This window comes from Leopardus geoffroyi, chromosome C1, assembly GCF_018350155.1.
Source record: "Leopardus geoffroyi isolate Oge1 chromosome C1, O.geoffroyi_Oge1_pat1.0, whole genome shotgun sequence".
Classification (NCBI taxonomy): Eukaryota; Metazoa; Chordata; class Mammalia; order Carnivora; family Felidae; genus Leopardus; species Leopardus geoffroyi.
In genome coordinates this window covers 104,736,122-104,749,792 of record NC_059328.1, presented here as the reverse complement: position 1 = coordinate 104,749,792, position 13,671 = coordinate 104,736,122, and the positions used below count along the sequence as shown (strand labels likewise).

General features: G+C 43.2%; 2 protein-coding genes and 2 non-coding genes across 10 annotated transcripts in view; 2 read left to right on the top strand and 2 right to left on the bottom strand.

Annotated features, from left to right (window-relative positions):
* FCGR1A (Fc gamma receptor Ia) overlaps window positions 1-12,771 on the bottom strand; it is a 29,525-nt gene extending 16,754 nt beyond the window's left edge. The window contains 1 exon segment of the mRNA XM_045478964.1: window positions 12,662-12,771. The gene's annotated coding sequence lies outside the window, so the exon portion shown is untranslated.
* TRNAG-CCC lies at window positions 6,078-6,148 on the top strand. Its single transcript has one exon. It is a non-coding gene; the product is annotated as a tRNA-Gly (tRNA).
* TRNAE-UUC lies at window positions 12,152-12,223 on the bottom strand. The gene has a single exon. It is a non-coding gene; the product is annotated as a tRNA-Glu (tRNA).
* A 400-nt stretch (window positions 12,772-13,171) lies between the features above and the next one.
* LOC123598610 (myomegalin) overlaps window positions 13,172-13,671 on the top strand; it is a 50,989-nt gene continuing 50,489 nt past the window's right edge. For 2 of the 7 annotated variants that reach the window (XM_045478957.1, XM_045478958.1), the window contains exon 1: window positions 13,179-13,430. The gene's annotated coding sequence lies outside the window, so the exon portion shown is untranslated. Of the gene's footprint in view, window positions 13,431-13,671 lie in introns of all 7 variants that reach the window. The other 5 variants (XM_045478960.1, XM_045478962.1, XM_045478963.1 and 2 more) reach the window with 4 other exon arrangements.

Sequence of the window (13,671 nt, the reverse complement as noted above, 5' to 3'; positions counted from 1 at the left end):
CTAAAATTAAGAACTCAGTGGAAGAGTTCACAGCTGAAGAGAGAAATCACAGCTGAGGAGAAAATTAGTAAGGCAGAATACGGGGAAGGAGAAAAATTCAAAATGTAGGGCAAGAAAAAAAATGTAACATTAAACACACAAACAAAAAATAGGAAAAATAGAGTGAGAAAGTATACCTTGAATTTTGGTTAGAGCCTTGGAAGGAGAAGAGACAGAAAACAAGGCAAAGGCAATATTTGAAGAAGCAATGTTTGAGAGTTTTCCAGACAATGTGAAAGACACAAATCAGCAGATTCCAGAAGGCCAACCAATCCCATGCAAGGTGAGTAAAGGGACACCAGTACTAGAGAAATCAAAGTAAAACTGCAGAAAATTAAAAAAAAGACAAAAATTGTTTTATATATATATATCTATATATATATATATAAATATATAGAGATACACACACACACATACACACACACACACATTACATTCAAAACAGCAGCAATCAGACCGTTGACTGACTTCTGAAAAACAAAAATCAAATGCAAATATCCTTTATGTTCTGAAAGACAGTTAACTGCCTTCTAGACTTACATACTTAATAAAAATAGTCTTCGGTAATTAAAGTAAAATAAACACAGAAGAAAAAAAAAACCTGAAATAGTTCTTCACAAGCAGACTAACACAAAAGAAATTTCTAAATGATGTTTCTCAGGCAGAAGAAAAATTATTCCACATGGAAAGACACACACAGAAAGAAACAAAGAGAAAGGGTAGCCATAAATACATGGATAAATCTAACACTAATCGTATAAAAATGTGTAAATTGTCTTCGGGACTTAATACTCAGAACTATAATAAAGGATAACAGCATATATGTAGATGAGACTAAATAGAATAAAAGTATTCAAATGTCTATATACTGTTCAGGATGAGGGAAATGGAATAATTATTATTATGCTTGATAAATTAAGGACTAAAATTAACCAAAAAAAGAAAAAGAATTAAAGATTAAGATTGTGGGGCGCCTGGGTGGCGCAGTCGGTTAAGCGTCCGACTTCAGCCAGGTCACGATCTCGCGGTCCGTGAGTTCAAGCCCCGCGTCGGGCTCTGGGCTGATGGCTCAGAGCCTGGAGCCTGTTTCCGATTCTGTGTCTCCCTCTCTCTCTGCCCCTCCCCCGTTCATGCTCTGTCTCTCTCTGTCCCAAAAATAAATAAACGTTGGAAAAAAAAATTAAAAAAAAAAAAAAAGATTAAGATTGTAATTTCTAAATTAATCACTGAAAGAATAGAAGCAAAGTGAAATACAATGAAAAACAGAAGGAAAAATGGAAGCAAAGTATATAAAACAATAAAAAAGTTATAATAGTTTAAAAGATAACTAATCCAAAGAGAGAGAGAGAGAGAAAGAAAAACATGAACAAGGAGGACAAATAGAACAAATAAAGATAGGTTTAAAATTAATTATATCAGCAATTATATTAAAGGTAAGTAGACCAAATTATTCAGTAACAAATAAATATTGCTAGACTTAATTAAAAAAAAAAAAACTATAAATATGCTGTATTCAAGAGACATGCCAAAACCATAATGTGATAGGTTGAAAATAAAAGAAGAGAAAAGGAGCGTTACTAAATACATTAACCAAAAGATAGCTACATTAATAGACTTAAAGGCAAAAAGCATGACTTCAGTAAATATCTCTAGTGGATATAACTATCCATTTTTAACTGCTTTTTACGCTATTTGGTTATCATGGGTAACGATATGTAGATTAATCTCCAAGAGTCATTTTGTTAGACAAAGAGCTTTGATATTTTCTTCTTCACCCTCCAACTGTAAAGGTACAATAAACTAATAAACCTTTAAAAATACCTTATCTTTCAATTTGTGTGTGATTACTGTCATGTTTTAATTTAGGAAAACGCCCTGGCACTGAAGTCAGAACTGCTTCATAGGTGAATCCTCGGTTACTAACTGCCTGGCGTCAAGGGAGACCGCAAGAAAGAACCCAGGAAGACACTGCCTCTGGAGTGGGAATGGATAGATGGTGGTGCCAAATTCCTTGCCCACCTTGCCCAGTTTTCTGCTGCTCTTTTGTCTCTGCCTCCCACAGTGTATCAAATGCTCATCTATGTGGCTCCTCTGATGCCAACTGCTTCCCTCATCACTGGGCCAACAGCAGGAGGTATTTGGTCTGGAACAGTCTTCCACCACCCCATCAAACTTCCAACATTGTCCTCCAACCTCCACCCCCTTAGTTTTGTCTTTTCAGAACACCAAAACTGGGGATGGCCATTTCTGTCCTACTTGTTTTGGTATCCCCGAAATTACTGTGTTTCCTATGAATGTAGCAAAGAAACAGAGGTTTGATACGGTCCTGCACTTTCAGCCTTCTGGAGCTGCCATTTTGGACAGAGTAGAGATAAGCTGGATATGCTTCTGCTTTGGCAATTATCCACATTATCACTTGATGTGATTTCATTTGTGAAGAGTGGTCAATCAGGGTGTTCAGCTGTTAACTGAGTGGTCAGCTGTTAAAGTTGGATTGGCTCTAGCACTTCCTAGCACTTCGCCCAATCTTCAGTTTCTCTCTCGTTCTGAACAGTTTTTATTCTGCATTTGCTGTGCCCACCTAAGGCAGAAAGTGAATACTCATCTATGTGTAAAGTAACTGTAGATGTCTGATAAGCAGTTAGAAAAGACAAATAATTAGCATTCAAAAGGAACAACTGACTTCTCAGATACTAGGTTCCTGAAGTTAACTTAATGTATGATTTTGACCATTCATGATGTAGTGACTTTTAGAGAGAAATTTCTTTATTGCCCAATTTCTCAACTTTCTGGTCCAATGTAATATATAGGAAGTTCAAGAAAAGTTTATGGAATGGCAATCTACAGGAGAGAGTAAGACATTCTTTATGTTCCTCAAGTCTCCTCCTACGGATACATTTACATGTATCACAACAACAGAAAATCAGAAGAATACAGGCACGACAAGGAAGGGAAATCTTCTGGCTTTGTTCCAAAACCAATTTCCAAAGAGAGAAACACACCGAAGTTATTCTTCATATTCTAGGAGGTGATGCCATGATATCAGAAGTTCTGCACACAATTGTGGCAAGGATATTAGTTCCCAATGATGCATGTCCCAGCAACACACCAGAACTTACTCCATACCCTAGAGGAACAGTTGTGCACCTCATGCTAAGCACTGATCCTTCCATGATCACAGTCCTGTCTCAGTCCCAAGGTGGCATGTCACTGTGTAGACACACTTTTTAATAGTTTTTTGTTCCCCAAACGCTGCCCATTTTATTCTTTTTCTCCCTTTCCTCAAATGACTGCAGTGAGTTGGATCCCTGTCTGTTGGATCCTTGCATAGACCAGACTTGCCTTTGAAGTAAAGATTCAAGTAGAGGTGAATGAATTACTGTGGTGGAGGAAAAAAGAAAAGAAAAACAGTTATATGTATTGGCCTGCAACCAAAGTTGGCACACTCAGGTGGAAGATGAGAGGCTGACTGTTGAAGCACCCACATTCTTCAGCTTGTAACACATCCAACATGCGTCCAACACTGGATGAGGTTTCTTCTCTCACAACCCATGGTGGGTCCTTAGACTTCATCTCCTGGGCTTTACAGAAATGGAGCTACCTGTCCATACCTGGACTCGGTGAACACACGGTCCCGGTTACACTAAGCAGCCCATTCTGGAGTTTGATCTGGGATGGATGAGAACCTCAGGTGGGACCTGCTCCTTCTAAAGGATACAAATTCTCAGCTGAAGAATACAAAATTGTCCCTGTGTGGAGACCCCTGTGCTCCTCGGACACCTCTGAAGCTTGACTGCTAAGAATTTCCAGAAGACCAAGTTTCAGAATGTTTCCTGCAGGGAACTTCCTACAGGGGCCTTTTGGTGGCCTTTAACCCAGCTGTCTGGAAACTGACTTGGTGAAATTGCAAAGTCAGAAAGCCAGGTTTACCAGCACAGTGATGCATTTTGTTCTTGCTTCCTTATTTCCAATCTCTGCCAGAGATTTGTGCTTCTGCAACATGTACATGTGTTTCAAAGCCATTACAAGTCCAGAACCCACCAACTCCAGGGGCTGACCACTACAGTTCTTTACCAACGCTTCCTCTGGTCTCCAGGGCTCCAATGACCAAGAGAGGGAGGATTGCTGTTGGTTAGCTACTGTGGTGGGTGATGTGGATTTAGGCTACAGGTATGTCCAGCTTTACATCATGGAGTGATCAGAATGCAATGTGGCAAATGGATTGGAGTAGAGTAGACTGGCTGTAGGAGGGCCAATTATTTTTAACCTACTTATATGAAGGAAGGAAGAGGTGATAGATGGAAGAGTTTAGTAATGAAGTGGCAGTGAGCCTACAGAAAGCCAAATAAATTTAAGCACTATTTATTAATTATACTAGGAACAAATTTCTGTGTTGGAAGGATGAAGAGTTTATCCAAAAAGAATAGCAAGATCTGATTTGGGCAATAGGATGGTTGGGGTGAGGGTAAATGTACTATGCAGGGGCAGGAACAGATTTGGCTGTTGTTTTGATGATTGACTAAAACATTCGAGATAATGCACTACTACATTTTGGGACACACTATGCCTGGGTCTGATCTTAGAGGTACAGAGGGTGGTGTGTGATGCTGACAGGGAACTCCCTGGTGCCTTGAGTTTTATCATTTGTGACTCTGAGATGCATATGAGGCAGTGACTTGTAAATCAGGAGTTGTGAGTTGGAGGTGCAGATCTGTAGTTTCAAAAGAGATGTGGGGATAAATGTACCCCTGGTTGATGCAGGTGGTAGTTGAAAGCATGTTGGCCAGAGCCAGTGTGTGTCCTGAGCGTTGGGCAGAGGGCAGAGGGAGCCAAAGCTCTTCAAGGTCGAGGTGATGGTTGTTTTCCTTGTTGAGCTCAAGTTTATGACTCGGCCTCCACCTAGCTTGCCTTCTTCTAGCAAGAGAGGCATCATTGCACCTCTGTGCTCCTGTCCTTCAAAAAGTCATAATGATTCCTAGTCCCAACGTGTGGAGGAGCTCTCCAGGTTCCTCGCTTCAGTTTAATTTACCCAGGGAAATTTGAAGAAAGAAATCTCTCCATTATTTGAACTTCAACAAAAGACCACTATATTAATATTTCAACATAAAGTATTTCTTTAAAATAGTCTACTCCTGGGGCGCCTGGGTGGCTCAGTCGGTTAAGCGTCCAACTTCAGCTCAGGTCACGATCTCGCCCTCCGTGAGTTCGAGCCCCGCAACCAGGCTCTAGGCTGATGGCTCACAGCCTGGAGCCTGCTTCCGGTTCTGTGCCTCTCTCTCTGCCCCTCCCCCGTTCATGCTCTGTCTCTGTCTCAAAAATAAACTTAAAAAAAAAAAAAGCTGCTGAGGATTCAACTCAGTTTAAAAAAATAAAATAAAATAGTCTACTCCTCATACAGCTAGTAAATCAAAGCCTATTAACTTGAGAAAGCGAATTCTCCCAACATTAAATGCAAACTTAATACTACTAATCTTTTCATATCATATATCCATGCTAAGGTTTTATACACCTTAAAAAGCAGACACATTATAATGATTATAAGACTGATCATTACTCTTTTACAAAAAAAAAAAGCTACAAAGAATTAACTACATGGACTAAAATTTATTTCTTCATTATATCTATCTTGATTCTGTCCTTTTCTCTCTTTTTGGTTACTAATTCTAGTTCTGATTCTTATTTCTTTCCTGGATTGGAATTTTACTTACCTCACCTACTAACCAGGTTACCTTCAGGAACCACTAAGACAACAGTTTGAGGTTAATAACTGAAGATTTAGGAACAGAAACAAGGAACCTGGATGAATTTATGTTTTTCTATTGGAGTCTGTTATGCAGTTTGAAAGAGCCTTTTTCAGAGTTAAGAATTTGCACAGACAAATCAGATATTTTGATAGTTTTGTCTAGTATAAGTTGCCTGTAAAAACCCATAGCTAATAGCTAGTAAGCTATTAGCCAGCACTTGAAAAAAACCTCTTACAACTATTGCTAAGTCTTTCTGGACACGCCACCTAAACTTCACCTACACAGTGCAGAAAAGCATTGGTGGTTCAATGGTAGAATTCTCGCCTCCCACGCGGGAGACCCGGGTTCGATTCCCGGCCAATGCAGTAATTTCCTTTATAGTTTATCCCACAAAATTACACCGCACAGGCAAATACGGTCTTTTAGAGTTCTGGGTTGTTACTGCTCCAGTGCTTGGCATTCAGCAATCATTTAGTGAGTCTGACTTTGAAAGTGGGAGTGTCTGGGCGGGGGGGGGGGGGAAGGGTTTGCGATTTGGACCTAAGACCATAGTTACTTTCAGCCTTTCCCTTGGGAGGCCCCGCAGAACCCAAAAAGCTACCAGGTCACCGATGCCCGTGCTGGGCCTTGGGTTGGCCGCTTGGCCACGTGTCAGCGCAGAGCGAGGATCGAGACACCAAAGTCCCAGGACAATAGCCAAGGGGCCCCGCAGACACCCCTGAGCATGAATAAAGGTGGAGGCTGGTGAGGAGGAACTCGCGTGGACCCGAGGGGAGCTGCTGTAAACGCGTAGGTTCACGTCATCAGCCGCCGCCGCCTGCGCGCCTCCCGCAGGCGCGTGGCTGTACCGGCGAGGATGCCGCGTGCCTGGCAGTGCGCCCCAACAGGTGTTAGCCCGAAAAGTAGACTTTTAATAAGGGGAAAAGAACTGAAGACTCTGGGAACGGTTGATCCAGGTTTGTTTTCTACCTCTTGGACGCTCCTTCAAAGGATTCCCATTTGAGGGCACTAAGTGCGTGACTGCGTTGGAGACTGCGGGTGATTAATTTTCATCTAAGAATAGCTTAAAATTTAAGTTTTTAAAATCTATTTTCAAACCAGCAACATTTCACTCTTTAAAAATAAATTTATTCATGTTCAAGGGTTTCCTTATTCTGATATTATTGTTGCATCCACACGACTCCTGAAACAGAATGCTATGGGCACCAGTGACAATCACAACAAAGTTTACTACAATAAGAGGCAAAGCCAACCGTTTGGGACCAACACTCTTGATAAGAGTGCGGCCTCGAACAGCCGGGGTACAGAGTTTTTAAAGACGATCACATCGTTTTATCATTACCTGGGAACAGAACAGAGAAACAGTTCCCAGATGAGTTAGGAACAGTTGCCAGATGAGTTAGAAACAGTTGCTGAATGAGGTGATTATTTTAGACTTTCTGCCTAAATTGCAACCAATGGATCTCCTTGACCTTGCCTCTGATGCTCTTTTCTTTGAGCTTTTGTTTTCCTTCATTGGTAAAGCCTGATTTACAAGAGTATGAAGCATGATTTACAAGTGTAAAGCAAGGCTGTTATCTCTTGACCTTCAGTGTCAGAACAGCTGTTACTTTTCAAGCTACGAGTTAGCCCTACACTACAATTTAACCCTTACATTATGTCTTTGTACGTTTGTTGTAAACTGATGGTGATATTTTAAAGTCCTTTCTTGGCAATATTGTGTTGAAATCATCAGGATGGTTTTACTATTTTGTTTTAACTTGTCTGAGAATCTTTGTCCTTGTCCAATAAACATTGTAATGTGATACATAATTTCTTGTTTTTAAGATTTTTCTCTAAACAGGAATCAGGCCTAGGAGACTTGATTTTATTATAAAAAGGAAAATGATGCATTGCTTATGTGACAAGGCACACAGAAAGGGCTCATCAGGTACCAGGGATTGACCATGGATGATCAACTTCAAAACAACACCACGGTAAAACTATTAGACTTTAAAAATAAAGAAAACATCCTCAGGTGCTCTAGGCAAAACTATGAAATAAGTTACAAAAGCAACAGAATTAGATAAGCACTAACATAGAAAGCAAGGCAACAGTGGAGCAGCATTTTCAAGAAACTTCGGTAAAGAAGGGCAAATCACAGATATCCTATCCAGCCAACCTCCTTTTCAGTGCTTGAGGTATAGGAGAATGGCTCTTTTATGGCACTCTGGTGACCCTGTACTTCTCCACATGGGCCACATAGGCAAGGTTCAATGTTGTTTGACCCAAATCTTGGCTGAATATCCCCTTGGAACATGGAAAGATAGGCAGTCTTGTGAGGTGCTACTGTATGGCTATTTCTCACTGATCTCTTGTAGTAGGTTGCCTGTCCTGGGGCAAACTATAAGCAGGCAGTTTCACCTGTCTCCCTGGTTCTGGTGAGACCCGGAAATTTCCACCTTGCCTCCACCCCTGTAGGATGCAACTACAAGCTATCAAACTGCTTGACAGCAATATGGAATTAGCTCCTTCATGACAGAGTGAGCCACCACTTGTGTTTTCTTGTCATTTGATCCCTCCAGTATGGTGTCCTGCTATGGGATTATAGATGTGGGGAGCTGACAACATACTACACTTGCTTATGCTGTGTGTCTAAGTAGTAACTACCTCAGTTCATTTAAGATTGTTGTCTCCTTACTGGTCAATTCTACAGAAGTGTGACAAACACAATCTACTACTGCCTAGGGACTGCTAGACTGCATGATAAATTTGGTGCTCAGTGCAGAGGCAGTAAAGTCCCTGTACTTTCTCGGCGAAAAGACAGAAGGGGGTGCATGGGGATATGAGAAGGCTCCCCAGGATGATCACCCCTAAGTGGTCATTATGAAAAGGAGAGTAAGGACCTTTTGATAGTCCCCATATGTTGATAGACAATTGGAGGTTGAGCAGTGACAAGGAAGGATTGAAAGCAGCCACCTAAATGGTGCTTTAGCTATTACTAAGTTTGTTGAGACTGAGTGGATAACCTCTTAAAACCAAAAGCAAGTAAACAGGCTGTGCTTACTTTAGTGGGACTGCTCCCCCATGGCCCCCACTCCATCCCTCTCTACCCCTCACCCTTGACCTCAGGCAATAAGAAGCCTCCTCACTGCTCCAATGGGCCTCACAGACTAGTCACACCTCCTCGCTCTCCTTGAGCTCTTTGTCAAGGAGATAAAATGGTCTCCAGGCTGCTGTGTAACCGGTCAAGTGCAAGTATTCAACTCCTTGGTCTGTGTTCCTATAAGACAGAGTGTGAATTCAACTGACAGAGTTTGGGTAAAACTTCTAAGAAAAAGAAAAAGAAATTAAAGTTAAGAATATGGCTTCCATACCAAATCAATGTACAGTTGTGCAAATGTTTAATGGAAATCAATGAGTTGCATGATTATACTATGAATGCTCTTAAAGTATTAATGGGGATTCTTCTGTCCAGGGCACTGTCATGTATTAAATAAAGTGCTAATGGGACAAACTCCCATTGTAGCAAATGTAGCAAATGGTGACATTTGGCACCAGAGGATGGCTCAAAATTTAGCATGAGTAGCTAAACCCGCTGATGTCCAAAGTTTCACTGTATAAATAATGTCATACTGACTGGCAAGTCAAGAATTTTACTCTCAATGGCTCTGACTGCAGTGTTATCAGATCTCTGCCAGGAAGAGTGACTGATATACCCCACCAATTTTCAGTAGCTTGCTTGCCAAGTGAGGTTTCTTGGGACTATAGAGATAAGTCCTTCTGACAATACTTAATCCCTCTGGCAGCCAAAAGGAAAAACAGCAAAACAAAAAAACTGCTTTTTCGCACAAAGTAAGGAACTCTTTCTATACAGAAGCCACCACTGTAAAGCTAAACTTGTAAGTCCTAACAAAGTTTGGCCTGTTTGTTTTATGGTAAAAATTGTTCTTCCACTGTCTTCTGTCCTCCATACTTTTGATGAAAAATCTGCATTATGGATAAAATTTGAAAAGTACAGAAAGAACATTAAAGCAATAATTTCCATTGCCCCCAAACTAAACTCTCCAAAATAAACAGTATTTAATTTATGGTGAGTATAATTTCAAAAGTGATGGAATTAGAGCACTTACTAGTAGTGTTTGGCCAGAGGACCAAAGAATTCCCAAATCTCATTCTGCCAATGACCTAGGTTCCCTGGTGGGTGTGGGGGTTCCTGAGGGAGATATGTATACAATGAAAAGCGGCAACATGTATATAATCACAATTTGTTATTGGTAGGGTTTATGCCCCAGTAGAGGGAATCCCAGTAAACTGGTCAATTCAAGGTCTTAGAAGATTTTCCTGCTAAGCACAAAACAACCTTAACCAAACTTCCCCAAATGAATCTGATGCTACAAGTCCTCTGAGAAGAGAGAGCCAGAAAAAAGACAAATAGATGCAGGGTTGGAGGCTCTCCTTGACACCAGCCAGGTGGCAGGTTTTGATGCTCAGATAGAAAAGGGGCAGCAGTAGCCACACCCCTTTGTATAATATTTTAATATAGTGTGTCCTCAACCATCAGACAAGGAAGTTCAGGGGTGCCTGGGTGGCTCAGCCGGTTGAGTGTCTGGCTTCGGCCAGGTCATGATCTCGTGGTTCATGATCTAGCAGTTTGTGGGTTCAAGCCCCACGTCAGGCTCTGTGCTGACAGCTCAGAGCCTGGAGCCTGCTTTGGATTCTGTATCTCCCTCTTTCTCTCCCCTCCCCTGCTCATGCTGTCTCTGTCTCTCAAAAATAAATAAACGTTAAAAAAGTTAAAAAAAAAAAAAAAAAGAAAAAGAAAAAAAGAAAAAAAAAAAAAGAAAAGGAAGCCCAGTATCTATCCTAATACGTGAAGAATCAGAGTATTTGCTCCCCCATTGGGTATTAAGGGTTGGGAAAGAGGGAAAAGCAGACAATTTTCCTTTTCCATATGAACCTTCCCTTTACTTTTCTGATGTCATTCCAATAAGAGATATATTAGGTAAGTCCTTCAAAAGGCCATTTTCCCCCTATGGTCACTCCTGTATATCATGCTGGGTCAGGAAACGGGCAACCACTGGCTCTAAGGTATGTCATTTTACTATAGCATAGTCTTCTAAAGTATGTGAGAGCATGGTATAAATTCAGTTGATCTCAGGACTACGCTAAGAGATCACAACACCTTCCCATTTTACCTCCTTTTTTGAATTATAAATAGCTGCATTATGGTATGTATTACCACCTAGTTGAACATAACTCATCAGGTAATGTTATACAGTGCGCAATACATGACCAGCATAGGCCAACTATATCAATGTGAATAATGTAAGATGTGTAATTTTATTATTAAATCTTATTAATCTTTTTATTATAATTTATATTAACTTATTATTATCATTAAATTTCCTTTAGAGAAATAAAAATATAGAAAAATTACTGATCCAATAAAGCAATTTCCCTCCACTAATGTCCTCATAAAACAGATAAAATGGGGGTGCCTGGTTGGCTCAGTTGGAGGAGCAAGAGACTCTTGATCTCAAGATCATCAGTTTGAGCCCACATTTGGGTGTACAAATTACTAAAAATAACAAAATAGACTTTAAAAAATAAGTAAATAAAGATAAAATAAGTCTTATCTTCCTTCAAAAAAATAAAGTGGCCATCAAAATGAAAATTAAATTATTGAAACAACTCTCTGATTTTTAAAAATCTGTTCTGCTTCCAACCACTTTTAGGTCTTCACAAGTTGAAGTGCTCATTTATTTCTGCCAACACTTCCAAAGATGGATTTAGGGACCCTCCTGTGCACAACTTTTCCAAAGTTCCTAAAGGTGAAATGTGCCCATGAAACTATCCAAGCCACAGAATTTAGAACTGGTGAGACCACGGTAAGCAAAAAGGCAGACTTACATTTTTACTGCGACTAATCTTACCTGGAAGAAAAGGTAAATACCAGAACAGATCAATTTGAGATTCAATTCAAGATATCTGAAATACTCCCAATTCAAGATTTCTGAAATACTTCCAGTTTGTCTCTTGTGGACTTAAAGCCCATGGGGAAATTGACTATGAAGAGGTTGCTTGATGGTAAGTAAAGTTTGAAATTATGTCTAAGAGATTGATAATTTCTACTGTTAATTTTAAACGTGGGGGTGAGGGGGGGAAATGAAGCGTCATACAGGTGGGGGCTTATAATTGGTGCTTATAGGTTCGTGGGTAGTGTCATTGATAGTTTGAAATTCACACTCCATTTCACCTAGTAGTTCTGCTTTCTTGCATGTATCCTCAATGAATAGTTAACTCCATTTTCCCGCCAATTTGGGGGAAAATCACAGCAAAGCACACCGCTCCCGGTGAGGGGGGGAAGCCCAATAAGAAGAATCCCATTCCCTGACCGGGAATCGAACCCGGGCCGCGGCGGTGAAAGCGCCGAATCCTAGCCACTAGACCACCAGGGAGCTACCAGCTGCTTATTTTTAAGAAACACAAGTACTCTCCGCGTTAAGCGGTGGCTATTTCCTGTCTGCTCGCTCTGGGTGACTCGCGCCCTCTCAGCAATTATCCCCTAAGGCCGTTCCCTCTATAAAAGGTGCCCCACAACGAAGACCTTACACTGTGCGGGACAGCGGTCGCGCCCCGGGGCCCCGCCAGGTCCAGAAGTCGCCCCGTCCCGGCCGCACCCGTGGCCGCGTGTGGACACAAGGTCGCCGCGAAGAGGCGGGAGGGGGGGCGCCCGGACTGAGACCCCGCAGTCCCCAACATCCCCCCAAAGTTTGGGACGCAGCGACAGAGGCGGCGCGGACCGAGACGGCTTTCGAGGCAGGCTCGGCGGCCCTGGACTGGACTTGCCCCCCCCCCCCCCCCCCCAGCCCGCCGCGCCTGCACTTTCCACCTACTTCGGCTGCTGCTCTGCACGCTCAGGGCCCACACAGAGTGCTCTTCGACGCCGGCCTTCCCCTCACGCCACACGCCCGCTTTGTCCGAAAATCCTGCTGCTGCTTTTGTTAATTGCCGTCTCGGAGCCACACAACCGGCTTGCTGATTCGGGCAAACGACTCTCCCGACACAGGCGGGGAGATTGACGCCACTCGCGACCCCCGCTCCACTAGGACTTCGGGGTTTCGGGCCTTTACCCTCGGGACCCGGGGCTGGGCCGCCGTTGAGACTTTCTGGGCTCTGCCCGTCAAACTAGCCTCTTCCGGGCCCGGCCTCCAGGGTCAGGGGCAAGGCCGGGGCCCCTTGCCGCGCCGCGCCCTCTTCCTCCGTCTGCCGCGCCCCGCACCCTTGCGTGCGGCCTGCGGATGAGCCACCCGACGGCGGCGTCGATTCAGTGTGTCCGGCGCGGGCGACGCGCAGCTGCGCGGTGCACGCGGATGCACACGGCGAACTTGCGACCCCGCCCCCGCTGCCCTCGCGGCCCCGCGGGCGTCACCCGCGGGCCGTAACGTCCCGGCCCGACTGAGCTGCCCCGACGCCCCGGAGGGAGGGACGCGGAGAAGGGCAGCCTCCCCTTTCAGCCCTGTCCAGTGTTAGGCTCCCGAACCGTCGTGGAGGAGACAGAAACGGAGAGGTGGAAACAGAGCCCAGGGGAGGGAGGAACTCCACGCGACTTTCCTCCTCTGCAAACAGCCCGAAGATGAAATCGGCGTCCCGTAGCTGGTGAAGGTGAGTTCCGTCGGGGGGGGGGGGGGGGGAGGAGCCAAAGCCTTGGCCCGGCTCCCAGTGAGTTCCTTTTGGCCCTTGAACGTCTGTCCCTGGGTTTCTTGTGGATTCCAAGGATGCACCTGGCAGGTTTATTTTTAAAGCACGTACCTTAAGATTACTTTAAAATCTTTTGGCGAAGGAAGCAGTGTCTGATGAGTTTTGGATGAGGACTTTCAGGTGTGGGGAAAACTAGCGAAAGCAA